This window comes from Lissotriton helveticus, chromosome 5_1, assembly GCF_964261635.1.
Source record: "Lissotriton helveticus chromosome 5_1, aLisHel1.1, whole genome shotgun sequence".
Classification (NCBI taxonomy): Eukaryota; Metazoa; Chordata; class Amphibia; order Caudata; family Salamandridae; genus Lissotriton; species Lissotriton helveticus.
The window spans coordinates 455,258,365-455,276,110 of NC_136065.1; the positions used below are offsets into that span (position 1 = coordinate 455,258,365).

A 17,746-nucleotide genomic window follows, 5' to 3' on the forward strand; every position below is an offset into this window, starting at 1 on the left:
TTTTGTCTTAAGTTAGTTCTGTGAATCGGGTCCAAAGCTTTTAAACAGTCAAAATTGATATCAAATTTTACTACAATTACTAAAAATGCATGGGTTAACAGTAATTGTTTTCTAATGAGATTGTTCCCTATGAAAACACAAAAACACATACAACTTTCTCTTTCCATATATATTTTTTCCAGAAAACAGGGGGCTTGGGGAAAAATTCCTATAAACAAGCCATAAATCAACAGAATACACACACACATGCACACACATACAGATATATAGCAGGTGTAGGGATAACGGATCTATGCAAACCCTGTAAAAAATCCAATAGAAAGAACTACTTTTCAAGATTAATGGCATATACACATTGAAACATAAGCGTTCCAAAAGTAATTTCGGAAAAAAGTAAATCTACAAATTGGTTTCCAAGAAATATTAAATGTCATTCATTTTGGGAATTTCCATTAAACTTTTTAGGGGAAATACTTTGTCAGTAATGGGTTTTCATCAGATATTTTTCTATGAAATTTCAGGCAAGCAGTTTTAATTACCAACCACTATAATTCAGGTCCAACTGTAACTGTTAGACCTGGCCCTTTTGAAAGGTTTATGTCCAAACTTTTTGCCTGTTGCCTCCTATTTTCTGACCCTATTTTTGTTGGCTATATGATTCTAGGGACTTTACAACTGCTGATCAGCGCTAAAGTACATAAGCTCTTTGTATAAATTGTGAATATGATTGGGTATCCAAAACTGCCATATTTGCTTTACTGATAAGTCCCTAGTAAAGTGCACTGAGGTTGCCAGAGACTGTAAATCAAGTGCTACTAGTGGGCTTGCAACACTAGTTGTGCCACCCACATGAGTTGCCCTGCAATTGTGTCTCAGACCTACCACTGGAGTGTATGCACGCACAGTTGTTAACAGCCAAGTTGACCTGGCAAGTACACCTAATTGCCGGGCCCAAACCTTCCCTTTCATGTAAGGAACCCCTAAGGTAGGCCCAAGGTCCCCCAGTAGGCAGGTTGCAGTGTATTTGAAAGGTAGGACATGCACTGGTGTTTGTGGGACATGCCCTGATAGTGAAATACTGCCAATTTCATTTTTTCACTATTGAATGGCAATCTGTCCCAAGGGCTAACATGGGAGCTGCTCTGTAACATTTTACAAGTATAACTTTAGATTGGGACAAGATAAATAAATGGAGTTTAAGCACTCTGCACTCAGAATTTAATGACACACCTTTTGGTGAAGGTGGTTTTTAAATTGTGTGTTTTAAAAAGTGGAAATTTTCTTGCTTTACCATTCTGTGTGCCTCTGACTGTTTGTGTATTCAACATCTGGTTTTGAAGTGACAGGAGCTGGGAATGTTCATTCCCTCAGAGAGTCACAAAGGGGGTTGAGGTGTTCCCTTCCTTGACTCGGTTGCTCGATGCTGGGCTGAATAAACCTGGTCTGCATTTAGAGCGGTGGGAGGTGTTTTGCTTGCACCTGAATTATTATATTTTTTTTTAAATGTTTTATTTAGGAAGTTTTATATAGCGCTGGCCTGACCCTAGGGTATCGGAGCACTTTACAGCAGATCCATTGCAGAGATTCACAAAACACAAAATAGAAGAGCGACACTGTGTCTCCTTTTCACAATGCTGTCTCCGTTCCCTGTGGTCATGCTGCATCAGGGAGGACAGGACTGGTTTGGACTGGGTTCAGAGAACCTTGCCACAAATAGAACAATGACAAAATGGGGTATAAGTATGAGACCTAAAACCCCAGGACTTTATATTACTTCAAGAAACAAGAGGACCCTGCCAAGAAGAAGAGCGGAAGAACTGTGTGAAGACGCTTCCTTTTCTGTCTGAGGGGTGGGTTGGCCTGCAATTGCTTCTTCGGTCTGTGGCGGAGGAGAAGGACTGGCTCTTTATGACCTGCTGTGGTATCCTGCTTGTGAAGAAAATCTCCAAGGGCTGTGTGTGCTTGCCTCCCGTTGGAAGTCTCAGGGAGATAAAAGACTTCAAGAAAAGATCCTTGCTATGTCTAAAAAGGAACCTGCCTGGGGGAGAGAGCTGGAGAAGCTGTGTGAGGAGCGCTGCCCCAAACATGTGTGGGATAGGATGGCCTGCAGTGCTTGCTCGTGCATGGAGCAGGAGAAGGACTCAACTTTCCTTTTGCTAAGAAGTAAGCAGGTGTTGAGCGTCTGTTTTGTGGGACACCAGCGTGTGCTTTTCGCCATTGTTTGGGGAGCGCTGTGTGTTGCCTGAGGGGCGTTCCCCCCTTCATTGTTCCTGCCATAAAACAAAGTGAAAGTGTGTGAGGAGTGCTTCTTAATAGTTGGAGACCCCGGGTATTGTTGGGTGCATTTTCTTCATCAGCACACCACCATGTGCTGAAGATCGGGGCTGAGCCCTGGCCGCTTTCCGAAAACCTAAGAGATCGCTGGGCGGCCACAAGTCAGCCTGAGCAGGCGCCGCAGGGGCACCAGGCGGTCCCTAGCAATCTGCCCAAAGCCACCAATGTGTACAGAAGACAGCAGCTCACTGTAGCCCCGCCCAGCAGGCCACCACACCGAGGGCCAAGGAGTGTGAGGATGCTCTCAGAGGACAAAAGGAGCAGGACCCTCGCGGGCACCAGCCATCGACAAACGCACTCGCGCCTCTCACTCCGGGTAGCCAGAGCGGCAGCACTGAAAGGAAGTAGCCGGTCCTGACCGGGGAAGTGCCATCCCCCACCTGTTTTGTTCAAAATCATGCGCCACTGCACCACCAAAACATGAGCAGCTGCAACTTTGCATACCTGTGGGGTATTGAGCCCCCCACAACCATTCGTAGTTGCGCCGCCCAATTGCGGGCAGCTGTGTTATTACATACCACAGGGGGCATTTCCTTATTGACCGCAGTCGCTGTGGTCATCGGGCAGGCAGTCTGATAACCTGCAAGAACTGCATCGCACCAGAACAGTGTGCTGGATGGTCATTGGCACCTGGGAGGCAGACAAAAGCGTCGTAATCCGGGTCCTTTTTCCTCACTGCCCGTATTTCTTGATGATGGAGATAAATGTATTTTTTTCTCCTGAAGACAGCACAACAAGTGTCTATTTTTCAGGTTCTTTCTATGATGTGCAGTAGAGGGGTTTTATGACCTATGCAGCACCAGAGTAGTTACTGTGATATTTTAACTATTATGACATGTGTTGTTTTTATGGTGCATTGTCAGGATAACAAGTCTTATTTCAGGACTTGCGATGTGGGCATAGTGATGGTGTGGTTTCATGACATATGTGCCGTATAAGTCTTGACTTTAGTGCACTTACTATGATGTTATGACTACTGTTTCCTAACGTGTGCAATCTATGAGTTTTTAGCTTATTGCACTACCATTGCTGTTGTGACCATTGCCTAGTGGCAAAGTGATTCATAATCTATGTGATGTCATAACAATTGCCTAATTGGCAAAGTGGTTTGTGTGATTGTGGTCTCATGTGTTTTATGTATAATGCAAAGGATAATTTTATATAACCTTGTGTGGAGTCTCTTTTTGTGGTGTGCCTAGTTTGTCATTGGTGTGTGTGTGTGTGTGTTGAACAAACACTTTAAACATTGCCTCTGTGATAAGCCTGACTGCTCTGCCAAGCTACCAAGGAGGTGAGAGGGGGTTATCTTGAGTGTGTAACTTCCTTACCCTGACTAGAGTGTTTGGTTCTGTCTGGCTCTGGTACATACCCTAGACAACCAGAAACCCCATTTCTATCACTGACCCTCTGAAAAAGATGGTTTGAAATTTGCACAAATTCAGGAGAGCTCAATGACATAGTTGCATCAATACCTGCAAGACAAATGTATTTACCATTGTATTTCAATAATTTAGGGCAGTGGGTCTTAACCTTTGGTGTGTGGATCACTGGGGGTCTGCGAAGCTTACTCATGGGGTACATGACTGCTTTGAAAATGAAATATTATTAAAAGACTTGGAAGGTGTATATAAATAAAGCAGCAAAATGTAAAATTTAAAACAATTCTGAAAATGTGAACAAATGATAAGTTGGAGGCTAAAAATGAAGTTGGTATGCTCCGATTGGTTTTTTGGGAGCAGTCAGTACAAGTGCATCAAACAGAATATAATATGGATGATGGGTGGCCTCAGTTCAATCAAGAAAAGCTCCACACTTCCCATTAAAATTAAAGTTTAGATTTTTTTCTAGTTGTTTGTGAATTAAATAACATATTTCCTCATCGGTGAACTCCTTTGAGGAATACTTGTTCCTGTATTTTTTTGTATTGTTTTGTAGTTTATTTAATCAAACTACTTAGTCCAGAGTCCTTGGCTTCCAATAATGACTAAGTGGGAGTCACTGGATTCTGATAATGGTTCAGTGGGGTTCCTAGATTCCAGTATTGATTAAGTGCGGGTCTACAGAGGTCAAAATGTCAAGAACCACTGGTTTTGGGGATTTCATGTAAAACATTGTATTACAGGGTTATGCAATCATTGTATACCTCTATGCTCAGAGATTTCCCTACTTTTTGCCTTCTAAGTATCAAATTATCAAAAGTACATACTTGAAATCATGTTTACATTGTATGTAATACCTAAGTACCCTCACATGGGCACTTATGTATTGTTATCTCATACCCATTCTGTTGGTTGCTGTTGGACAGGTCTGACTTACATTTACAATATTTACAATGCATGATTTGAAAATTGTTGAATACGTTTCTTATATAAGGATGTTTTTTTTTAAAGAACAGCATCAATCAACAGCTTCTTTAAAGTTTCCCTGTGGATTTCTGCAGTTATCTTAAGCATTTTTACTGAGATTCACTGGGATTCCACATGCTTTGTTAAAATTCTGCCAGGTGCTGGTCCTGCCATGGTGATTTCCCCATGCTGAGTAGTGCATCTGCTTGTAAATTGTATGGAGATCCACTGTCCTATGGATATTTGATAAGACTTCCACCTTCCACAGCTGAGGCCACCTTAAGACTGCAGCATTCCGAGATCAATTTTATTTGAGTTGGATTGGGAGTAGCCATCTTGCTAGTTTCTATATATTGAGAGGGATGCAATCTAAACAGTGATTATTCTACTCTTCACAAGACAGCATTATATGTGTTGGGCTCCATAAATATTCCTCCTTAAGATAATGTTTTAATCATTTCTTTTTCCCTTCTTCAATACCTGTCCTTTGTAATGTCCTTTGTAGTAATAGCGCTTGCATACATCCTTCGCCCCCGGACGATGGATGTGAGACCATCACTACATATCCCTCATTCTGGTCCAAATAGTTTGTACAGTCCAATTCTTTTATTTGGGGTCTTTTAAGTTTATTATAATACTAAGACTGACCTGCCATCTTGGCACTTTGGTCTCTACTACCACTTACTTATGAGAATCATCAGAAGCAAATTATCAGACCATCCCACCAGTACTTCACATTTCCCAATCCTATAAGCAAGCCCTGTGGATGCCAGGGAATAGTATGTTCCAATGAAAGCATGATATGTATGCATATTACCAACTCCTGGAAAGGTGACAAGACATAGGGGGCAGCTTTTAGCTCCCTAGTGTTAAATTATGATTTGCCTTAGGCGAGACACTACGAGAGGGCATCAATCACACTCTCTGACCTTTAGGCAAGGCAGGGAAGATACGACACGAAACACCCATCTATGGAGAAGAAGAGTATTTTTTTTTCTAAATGGGGCATGTCCAAATATGTTTACCACACCACCCTGTAATGCCATGTACAATTTGGTTTTTTACACCATGGCAAGTCAAGGCTGGGGTGTTGGTAATCTCGATGGTGTCAAGGTTGTGTGGAGGTCTTTTTAGGTCAACCCTACCAGACAGAGCAGCTGCTTGGTTGAAAAGGACCAAATGTGGGCTTACTAAGAATGTACTGTGTGGTTTAAAGCCCACCCATGCCTTATCATTGGCTGGCTTTGTCACTCTGATTTCCTTACTTTCTATTCCATCACTTGCCCTGTCTATCTTGATCCAGATGGTGTTTATTCATCCCAGCAGTATAGACTCTACTATCCTCTTGATCTGTTCTTCTACTGCTCACTTTCATGGAACTACTTTGTTTTTTGATTAAGAACTCCATGAGAGTGAGAGTATATTCCAACTCTCTTCCACGTGTGCGCCCCCAAATATTCCACACTCTCTGTTTCTTTCTTGTGTGCTTTTCCCCACTCCAAATGATGGTATCATCCTAGTGTGCTACTGCACTCTTGAGGATTTCTCCTACACTCTGTGTTCTTGTCCCTTGCTCTCTGACTTCATTGTGGGCTTCTCCTCTCGTCTCTACCATATGCCCTAAGCTGCTCTCTCCCCTGTGCACTACTTATCCCCTCCCCCACCTCACCACTTACTGTGGAGCATTGCAAAAAGCCATTGGAAAAATCATCAGGTCCCAGAGGCAAGACCTATTAACTTTGCCTTGCTTTTTATCTTTTTTTATATCATGCTCTGGCCTATATTACAGTTTTGGAAAGACCTACATAAGTGGGTGCGTCCTATTAAAAATACTGCTGCGCAGTTGCGGCTGGCATGGCTCATTGGTTGGGGGGCGGGTGTGGGAGGGGTCACGTGGGAGGAAGCATAATGTAATTTTTTTTTAGAAACTTACCTTTAGGCTGGGTACCGCGTCTTGCTTCTGCTCTCCTGTCTCCGACTCCAGTAACAGGAAGCAGGCAGCCAGGCTCCCTCCCCCAGGCAAATCACAGTGCTGCAATGCAGCTTTGTGATTGGTCTGAGCGCCATGTCACAGCGCTCAGCCAGGGACTGGAGGGGTGGGCATGTTCTCCATGCAGGATGTAATGCAGCCTGCATGAAGAAGGGAAAAGTGCGCATGACTGGTTTGGGCGTCCCGAGAGGGACGAAAAAAACAGTCATTGCGCACTTAGGAGTGGGCAAACCACTGAAAGTTACCATAATTTTATGTTTTTTCTCTCGCACTGTGAGAAAGCAGTGGAGCAACGCTCCTCCGCCATAGCAGAGGAGCCGCCACTGCTGCAGCGTCACCACTTCCAGTGTGCAGCTTTTTTCAGTTTTGTCTGAATGTTCATGAACATAAGGAGGAAGAGGGAAACAAGTGTCAATTTTCCTGAGATTGCGATCATTTTCCAGAATATGTTGCATGTGGGCAAGCACACTTGAAACTCACAATGTTCTTTCTAGCTCCAGAATAGCTGGACAAAAATTCACCAGACAAAGAAAAGACAGCAAGAGACGAAAAAGCCACCCTGCCATTAAAACATTCGGGGGCAGATTTACAAGCCACTTGCACCTCCTTGCGTCGCCATTGCGTCCCTTTTTTTTGACGCAACGGTGGTGCAAACAATGCGGCCAATTTACAGTCTGACGCATTTAGGGAGATACGTCACGTTGTAAAGACCTGTGTCACATTATACCTGCGTCAGGTATAACGTATGCAGGGTGGGCGTTTCCACACAAAAAGCCATGTAGAACTGACGCAGTGCAGTTTACATTTCACTGCGTCACTCTACGCCTTCATTGAGTCAAAATCCCTACACCTGCTCAGACCAGGCGTAAGGAATGATGCAGGGCTTATTGAATGGGACTCACCTATCTGTTGTGGCACATTGCTGGAGTTGCTTCCATTTTTTCAGCAACTCTAGCAATGCGTCACTTTTGGGCCAACAGATGCATCAGAATTTGACACATCTGTTAATCCTTGCGCCATGGAGCACTGTATTGTAAATACAGTGCATCCATGGTGGCGCAAGGACATTTGGCGCTAGAACAAGGAAACTGACGCATCTATGTAGATGCGTCAGTTCCTTGTAAATCTGCCCCTCGTTGGGAAATATTGGATGAATTCGCACAGAAATTCGCTTATTGAAAAACTATAGCCTTTTGTAAAAATAAAAAGTTCTGAAACGTCCCCTCGTTTAACCTTTGATCTGTTTTGCTAAATCTGCATGGAATCTCGCATATTCAAAGTTTTAATTTTTAAGCGCTTACCCCAAGTTCAGTACAAAATGACCAAGAAGGGGTTTATGGGAAAGGAGCAAAAATGGGAATTCTTATGGAGGGAGATGTTAATGTTAGCTACAGAGGTAAGACTGCTCCCCTCTGATATCAGATGAGGCCATAAACACTGGATTGCTGGCTCTACCGTGCACGTCGGGCCAATCCAACATGCGAACAGTAGACCAGTGATGTCATCCTGCATTTGCAGGTTTCAGTCCGGCCCCCACTCTTGCGCTGAACACAGCACGAGCCGGTGTGGTGGCAAATAAATACAAGCATTTACAATGCAATGGTCTCGGCATTATTAAAGGTAGAGCTATTGGCATTGCTCATGACATTTTTTTTTTTAAATCATAAATAAATGGCATTGTCATTTACATTGCCAATAGCTTAATCGTTAAATAAATGGCATTGTCATTTACAATGCCAATAGCTTAATCGCTCGCATATGCATGACCTACTGCATTTACACCCACACAGAGCCACACACACAAAGCCACCCACACACACATACAGAGCCACCCACACAGAGCCACCCACACAGTCATTCACATAGAGCCACCTACACAGAGCCACCCTCACACAGACAGAGCCACCCACACATAGAGCCACCTACAAAAAAAGCTATCCACACAGAGCCACACACACACACACACACACACACAACCACACACACAGAGCCACGCACACACACACAGAGCCACGCACAGACACACAGAGCCACGCACACACACACAGAGCCACGCACACATACACAGAGCCACGCACACACATACAGAAATAAATCGTTAAATAAATGGCATTGTCATTTACAATGCCATTAGCTTAATCGCTCGCATATGCATGACCTATTGCATTTACACCCACACAGAGCCACACACACAAAGCCACCCACACACACATACAGAGCCACCCACACAGAGCCACCCACACAGTCATTCACATAGAGCCACCTACACAGAGCCACCCTCACACAGACAGAGCCACCCACACATAGAGCCACCTACAAAAAAAGCTATCCACACAGAGCCACACACACACACACACACACACAACCACACACACAGAGCCACGCACACACACACACAGAGCCACGCACAGACACACAGAGCCACGCACACACACACAGAGCCACGCACACATACACAGAGCCACGCACACACATACAGAAATAAATCGTTAAATAAATGGCATTGTCATTTACAATGCCATTAGCTTAATCGCTCGCATATGCATGACCTATTGCATTTACACCCACACAGAGCCACACACACAAAGCCACCCACACACACATACAGAGCCAACCACACAGAGCCACCCACACAGTCATTCACATAGAGCCACCTACACAGAGCCACCCTCACACAGACAGAGCCACCCACACATAGAGCCACCTACAAAAAAAGCTATCTACACAGAGCCACACACACACACACACACAGAGCCACGCACACACACACAGAGCCACGCACAGACACACAGAGCCACGTACACACACACAGAGCCACGCACACACACACAGAGCCACGCACACACATACAGAGCCACACACACACACACACAGAGCCACACACACACACACACAGCCACGCACACACACACAAAGAGCCACACACACACAGAGCCACACACACACAGAGCCACACACAGACAGAGCCACACACAGACACACAGACAACATAAATGCAGTGTGTATGTGTTAGCTGATCACTGCATAAGTGAGTCAAAGAATGTGTTGAGGGTTTCACTTAATCAACTCTTTCAGCTGTAGTGCTTTAAGGATGAATTCTACTTGGAAGAGGTTTGATAACGTTCTTTAGACCCCCAAAAGAAGCGTTTTGCTTCATTTGTGGGACCAATAAACGCTATTGCTACCTACAAAATATAGATTTTTCACAAAAACTACAAAGTTGCTGGTTTTCAGTTCGTCAGAAAATGTGCAGTTTAAGTTTTGCCAGACAGGAGTGTGCTTGTGCCCTCTGTCGTGCTGTGTGACTCTAAAAGTGGACGGAAGTGGTACTCACGGAGGTTGTCAGTGTTCTCCGGGACTATTTCCGCCAGCCTGAAGGCCCCTTCCTCCACGGTGTCGAGCAGCATGGTGGTGGCCCGCAGCTGGTCGCTGGTCGTCAGGTCCCTCCACGCACCCACGGCCTGCAGCTGCAGGAGGTCGTTTACCAACTCCACCATGACTTGCGGAGCCGAGAAAACAGGATGCAAACCCACAGAACAGGCTCTTCCAAATAGCGCACGCACACCTTTTAGCACGCACGATATATAACCGCACAAAATAAAAACCGAAAACACCCAAAGTGTACCCCTCAGAGGTCTTTTACTATCTCAAGAGCAGTCACCAACCTGGGGGGCAGTTCCGGACAAACAGCAAACAAATTACATGTATGTTAGAAATGTCTGCAGATCGAGAAACAACAACTAGTGCCTCTAAAGTAATCGAAAGGTGTGACATAGCCCTTTATAAAACAAAGAACCAGGGATCACTACCCAACTGCAACCATCAGGCACGACGCGTTCACGATGACACAGACTTGTCTTTCCTCGAATAATCAATTGTTGTTGGGCTGAGTCAGCAGTCATTGGGGAAGCAGTACGGCCTATGGACTTTCAAAGCTCCTTCTGTTTCCCTCCATGACCAGCCATTACACACAGTTGGGTTTATTTTCAAAAGATGCCTTTTTGTGCCACTTCATAGGAACAACAGAAAATGATGCATTGTGAACACCCAATGATATAGATAGACAGACAGACATGTACACACACATCTGTTACCAGAACAGGACAAGTTCACGACTTTGTATGTAATGTCTCCTGTCTTTAGACAGCAGAGAACACAGAATACTATCTCCCAACATACAATGACAAAAGTGACTTAACTGAGAATGGACAGTTATCTCCCAATAAAACAGGTTGGTTGCCTTTTTTTTACATCCACTGGCTCCTCTGGTGTCTGCATTATTGTATACAAATGACAATGACTCAGCAGAGCATTGCATTGTCCCTGACAGTACTAATGAAATGTAGCTTGTGCCAGCCCCACTCTATTTGGTAAAAGTAGTGTTTGTTACTGGAGTATTTGGATGGCTCGGGGTGCGGGTCACCTGTTGTCGTCCTTTAAAGGGTAACCGGCGTCTCTTCTAAAAGTACAAGGGCCTCTAGGCCACAGGGTAGACCCGTTCCCCCCTCGGTGCCCACCGATCCCTGCCCACAGCGCGCGTGCTGCTTGCCCTGAAATAAAATGGGTGCTGTATGTCTCGTGGGTTCGCCCGTGCTCGCCAGAGCCACCCCCTTGCTCTGATGCCACCCTCTGAATGCACCACGGAGCGCCTTGGCTCGACGTACCCCCTTTTCATCCAAACCCGAGCTTGGCACACCTGAAGCCCGCGTCATCCACTCCAGAGGCGGGTGAAGGACGGGCACCACCCTCTTGTGGGTAAGTAAGTAAACCGTTTGTAGAACGCACAAATACCAAGGTTTCTTGGCGCTCTAAGCGAAGCCTCCAAAAGGGGACACGGGACTCCTTTTACCGACTGGGCCGGGTTCAACCGCTTCACTAGTAACTTCTTTTTCATACAGCGCCTGCTACTGTAATGTTGCCACTTCTTGGCACTGTGAACAACATGTGCTGCTAGTTGTAGAATGTGCTTACTGCTGCATCGCTGCTGTTTCTTGGCACTGTAAATAAACGATGTTGCAATTACCAAATTCAACTCTGCATTACTCGATTTACCGAGCTCTGAATGTTGAAAGGACCCGATCCTGTGGCGTGTCAGTTACACACAGCACTTAACACAATACACGTAAAGTGAAACAGGAGAGTTGTGGAGACACCAAACCCAGTGCCACTCAGCGCAAGTCCGAGATGAAAAAGCACCGAGTTTACCTACAGCTGAGATGAAAGATTGATGCATTCCCTATAAACGTTGCAATAAGGCAATTTGTCATGAACCACACAGTTTGGTCAAGTGGGGTAGCCAGGATTCAAAACAGGGGCTTGTACGAAATCGGAACAATACCGCGGAACCACGTTGAACTAAAAATAAAATGCAGCAGGGACAGCTTTAGTCCGTGTCTGTCACTTCTAGACCAGGGCTAATCCCGTGAATGTGTTCACTGAAGAGGGAACGGCGCGAGGGCAATCGCGTTCTCCCAGGCTCTATTAGCTGCACAAACATGGCATTCCAGGCCCGAGGCCAGCACACAGCTCTGTGCACACAGCCCTGCGCACGCGCCGCCACTGGTCCACAAACACGGCATTCCAGGCCCGAGGCTAGACAAGCAGCTAGAGCGGACCGGGAGAACAGGAAGCAGGGACCCTAGAAGCATGTACTTGAAAAGCTGTGCTCTTTCAGATAAAGTCGTCAATTTGCGCATGAAAAACGGCACAACACGAAAAACGGCACAAACGTACAATTATGGGACAGAAAACACAAATAACGGCACAAACCGGGAAAAAGAGGCAAAAAAACAAACAGGGGACAGAAGGCACGAAAAACTTACCTCATGTCCTCGATAGACGCTGTAGACGCTGCTCTCCTGGTTTTACCGAGCAGCAAAATGGCGGCCGCAAAGCTCCAAACATTTTCGGATTCGGGGGCGTGTTTTGGCGTTCTGAGTGACGGATGACGTCACAGGTGGAAAGAACGCAAAAACACGCCCCCGAATCCGAAAGAGATGGGGCTTGATTTGAGTGATGCCCCTCTCCTCCAATGGCTGGCCTCCGTTTAGGAAGCCAGCCAATGGAAAAGAGGTGGAGGAGAGAGGCGGGTTCAAGCCCTGTCTAAAAAACATTAAATCTCCGACCAAAGACTGCGCAAGCGCAGCCTTTAGGTCCTCGACCTAAAAATGGCAATGACATGCCATTTTATTTATATGTGTTTGTCCGCTGCGCTCACAGCAGCAGGGGCAACGCTCCTCCACTCCTGAGGAGGAACAGCCCTGCTTTTTATGATGATACTGATGCTAGACTGTTTCTCCTTTATTTTTCAGTTTTAATTGTATTTCTTTTTGACACAGGCAGGGGTGCAGCTTCCTTTGGTGCAGCAGATGCAGTGGCACCGGGGCACAGAGGGTGTGAAGGCCCACTGGACCCTTATTATTACTGTATTTCACAGCTCAAACAGCGTCCGGGGGCCAACTACTTTCCTTGCACTAAGGCCCATGGCACACTGGCTTTGGCACTGGAAACAGATAAATAGGTTGTCAATGTGTGAAAGTCATTATGAACTCCCATTACCCCCTGATAGGACCTCCTCATCCCAGTCATTACATAACTTGGTGATCACGCCCCAGACAGGCTCTCTACATACATTTTCTGTTTTATAGTCATAGCTGCAAGGCTACCCCATCCCTCATCCATTCTTGTTCTAGTTCCTGTACAAGATAGTTATGAGGCATGCTATTCTTTATTTTAAGTACATGTTGAATGTTTTTATGGTGTTTGGTAATCACCGTTGGAAGATTTCAACTGGAGTTGTGTGCACCACCCGTGACCACACTCCCTGTTTACGTGCAGTGTCGGGAGCTTTGCTTGCGGTCTGCAGGTAGGCCGATCAGTAGATAGGATAACAAGCAGCTCTCTGGCCCCTGGGTAGTGTACTTTACGCCTGCTTAGCTGAGGGGAGGTGGCACTCCGGTTTCTTAAGCAACCATATTTTCTGTTACATTAGAATTAGTTGCTGGGACACAGGTGTAAAGAGGAAGTAGTACCCTTAGCACTGCTTTTCCTGCTTCTTGTATGGCAGTATTGGCAGTATCATCAACTGCTTTGGGCAAAATTGCACAAAAAATAAACAAAATGCAGGTTTTGGAAGAAGAGGATATTTTGAGATATCAAAGACAGCCCTCCAGGACACAACAAAGAGGTGGAAGCTTGCTCTAAACATCCCGCAAGCTAAAAACCAGAAATGTGACCCTGATGAAGATTAGGACGATTGACCAAAAGGAAAATACATTCAGGGAATGTTTTTTCAGACATATTAGTCCATCTAAGGTTTGTTTTTGGAGTTAGCCCTAAAATCCTGTATGAAGAAGGGTTTTTAGCTCTATACAGTACTTCCCTCTTCAGGATCTGATAAACGACATAATTGCCAAAGAATGGAGAGACATTGATAAGCAAAATATCCCACAATTCCTAAACAAGAAGTACCTGATTGAACTGTTGGCGTATACATTTCCCCAAATCTGGAAGATATACTCTATTTTGCCTTCAATGGCATCTTCTTCTTCCTTATCCTTTGAGGAATCTCCTTTGTCAGACGCAATAAAGAAAAAAGTGTAATCAACCTTAATGAGATCATATGCGACTTCCAATGTTGGGTTACGTGCTAGCACCTACGCCGATTATGCTTCCCAATTTCTATTAAAGTACTTTGAAAATATGTTTGATTTTATAGGTGATTCCTCTCCAATCCTGGCAAAGGTGGAAATTCTGTCCCAGTTACTTTCATTTGACAATGTGACCTTTGATCATTTGTGGGCATTCATATCAGGAGCAGAAGTAGCTAGGTGCAGAAAGATTTGAATGAAGCTCTGTAAGCTTGAGGCTAATCAAAAATCCTGGTCCATATTGACACGGTCCAAAGGTCCACTGAAGAAAAGAAGATTTTGAAACCCTTTAGATTGTTCCAAAGGACAAAATCTTTCTTTCAATAACATAATCTTCAAGGGAAACAATATAATGGTGTCCCCTTTTGAGACTGGGCTTGAGGTCAGAAAGCCTTGTTTGGAAACAAATCCTGATCTGAGGCAAGTAAATCATCAAGAATCAAGTCAAAAACAACTACTTGGAGGTAGGAGCAAGACTTTAATGTTTCCTATCTCAATTGACATACCAGATTTCAGATCAGTGTGTACTGTTGATCATTTGTCAGGGCTATTAGATGACATTTCTTCAACCTCCACCGAAGAACATATTCTTTACCAAATGGCAAACTCTAAAATGAAGTAACGTTTACAGGAGTTGAGAAAATACTACACAATAAGGCAATGGTTCCAGTCACTTTGCATCAAGAGAAAGAAGATGTTTTTTAAATTCAGGTTTTAATCTGCAAACTGGATGGCCCATTTCATCCAGTACTGAATCTGAAGTCTCTGAACAAGTACTTAAAGTTGAAACCTTCTAAAGGATCACACTAAAATTGATGACTCCTCTGCTACAAAGGAACAACTTTTTGGCAAATCTGAATTTGGAAAACACTTATTTTCATATTCCAGTTCATGCTGAGTCAAGTTAGTTTGAGGTTTGCAGTGGACGAGAAGCACTAGCAGTTTCATGTTCTACCATTCGGCCAGTCAATAGCCCCATGGACCATCACAAAGGTATTGGCCCCAGAGGTAGCAGTTTTAAAACTTAGGGGGATACTAGTCTTTCCATAGCTTGATGATGGCCTAATTTGCAGTTCTTCTCTCCCTAAGGCGCAAAAAGCAGTTACATTGACAATTAATCTACTTGAACAACTGTGGTTCAACTTGAGCTGGTGGCTTCACAAGCCCAATGTAGAAAACAGTATTCCATTCCAGATTCCTTCCCCAATTCAGTTAACAACAGAGGCCAGCTGGTGGGGCTGGGGATCATCTCTGGGAGATCAGGAGATCAAAGGGCAAGGGATCAGAGGGGGGCAGGATTCATTCCTCCAATTGGAGGGAACTGTCTGCTGTATGGAAAGCAAATATTTTTTTGTCATCTCCAAATGTCAGGCAAGAATCTTGTAGTAGAGGCAGACAACCAGGTGATGAGATGCTATCATACACATCAGGGAGGTACAAAGAGTGCCCACATGAACATGTTGGCCTAGCTCATTTGTGCTTGGGCTGAGAGGCATCTCATTTCGATGAAGGCAGTCTGCATTCATGGGAGAACTGAATTTTCATGGGAGAACTGAATTTTCATGCAGGCAACCTGTCACAATCTGCCTTCATCAGTCTTTTACCATCAATCTCAGCCACTGTACATTCTAATCTGATCAGACCTCCGTGGATAGACATGTTTGCCTCTCCTCACAATGCATTACTCCTGGTATTTTGCACAGATGTGAGCTGTCAACATGCATGGAACGTGGATGTTCTATCGATTCCCTGGCCCCAAGGACTCTTGTGTCCCTTCCCACCAATTCCCATCCTCCTGAGTGTGCTTCGGATGATTCAGAAAGAGAGGGTATCAGTGATATTGATAGCTTCTTCCGGGCCAAGATGCCACTGTTTCCCTGTGTTGTCGAGTCTCTCCAGGGGCAGGTTTGTCAGACTTACGTCCCCTCTTCAGTTCCTGATATTACCTTTGGAATAGGTCCAACAGCTGAAGTCGATGGTCTGGAACTTGAGAGACTAGCACTGGAAAATATTGGATGTTCCATCCATGTACTGAAGGATAGTCAGCTCTCCCTAAAGGAGTCTTACCTTTCTTCCTATAAGAAAAACTGGGGTTCTTTTTCCAAGTCGAGATATATTAAAGGATTAGATCCAGTGATTGGCGACCTCTTTCAAATCCTTTAATTTTATAATTAATTTTTAATAGACGGTTTTATGAAGAATATAGCCACTTCTAGCTTAGCTGCAGAATGGTCAGTAATTAAAGCCTTTAGGGGTTCTCGTGGTGAGATGGATAAGATTGTCCCCTTAGTTCTAAGGTTACTGAAGAGTTTTCATCAAACCAGTCACACAGATTGTCATACCCACCTGAGATTTGCTTACTGTGATGAGGGGGTTTGCTATTATATCCATTTAAATCACTAGAAGTGGCAGATATGATGTGGGTCTCATGCAAAACTGCCTTTTTATTGACAATTGTGTCTGCTTAAAAGGTATGGGGAATTGGGTTAATTCCAAAGATAAATACAAGGTTTCACTTACAACAGGAGGTAATTCTCCCGGTTTTTCAAGAAGGAGATGGCTAACAAGTGCCTTCCTCTTTACATATAAAGAGGACATTGCTGGTTTATTTACAACACACTAAGGAGTTCAAGCTACCAATCGCAGTTTTAATTTTGTTTAGAAGCGTCAACAAAGGCAAGAAATTTACAACTCCCACTGTGAGCCGCTGGGTTTGTCGGGCTGTTTGCCAAGTTTACAAATCCCTGGTTGAGATTCTCCTTTCTCAAGTTCAGGGTTGATCGATTGGATTGGTTTCTACTTCTTGAGCAGGGGATTCTGGGGTTCCAATCCAGGAGATATGCAAAGCTGCCACAAGAAAGTCTCATCATACTGTTTTAATCATTATAGACTTGATGTCATGAGTTCAGCCACTGATAATTTTGCGTTTGTTGTTGTAAAACCCGCAATGAAGATATTGTTGTCCACAATAAATAAGCTAGACCATCAAAACATGGTGTAAAACGTTCTTTATTTTATTGCTTGTAATTTCCTCACTATGTAGTAACTGGGACGAGAAGATCCTATGATAGGGTAATTAAACCATTACTTACCAATAACTTTATACCAATTAGGGTCCTCCTCATCCCAGTGAGCACCTCACCCTCCCTCTCGTCCCTTCCATATAGTGTTACACCTCTTTTCTAGACTTATTTCTTAAAGAAATGGAGGAGGGAGGAGACTTTAAGCTGTAACAATAAAAAAAAAAGGACTAGCATGTAGAAGGCCTGTCTTTTGGTGGAACTGCCCTCACTATGTAATGACTGGGATAAGAGGACCATAATCGGGTTAAGTAAAAGTTTCATGTGCTTTTCTTGAACTTCAAAAATGATGTATAGGACTTTGCAAAATTACTCCTGAAATAACAAATCTGCTACTCTGACTTGAAA

At 44.3% G+C, this 17,746-nt stretch overlaps 1 protein-coding gene across 1 annotated transcript in view; it reads right to left on the reverse strand.

Moving 5' to 3' along the window:
• The window catches only part of FRMPD2 (FERM and PDZ domain containing 2), a 446,136-nt gene that overhangs the window by 52,654 nt on the left and 375,736 nt on the right, over nucleotides 1-17,746 (reverse strand). The window lies entirely within an intron of this gene.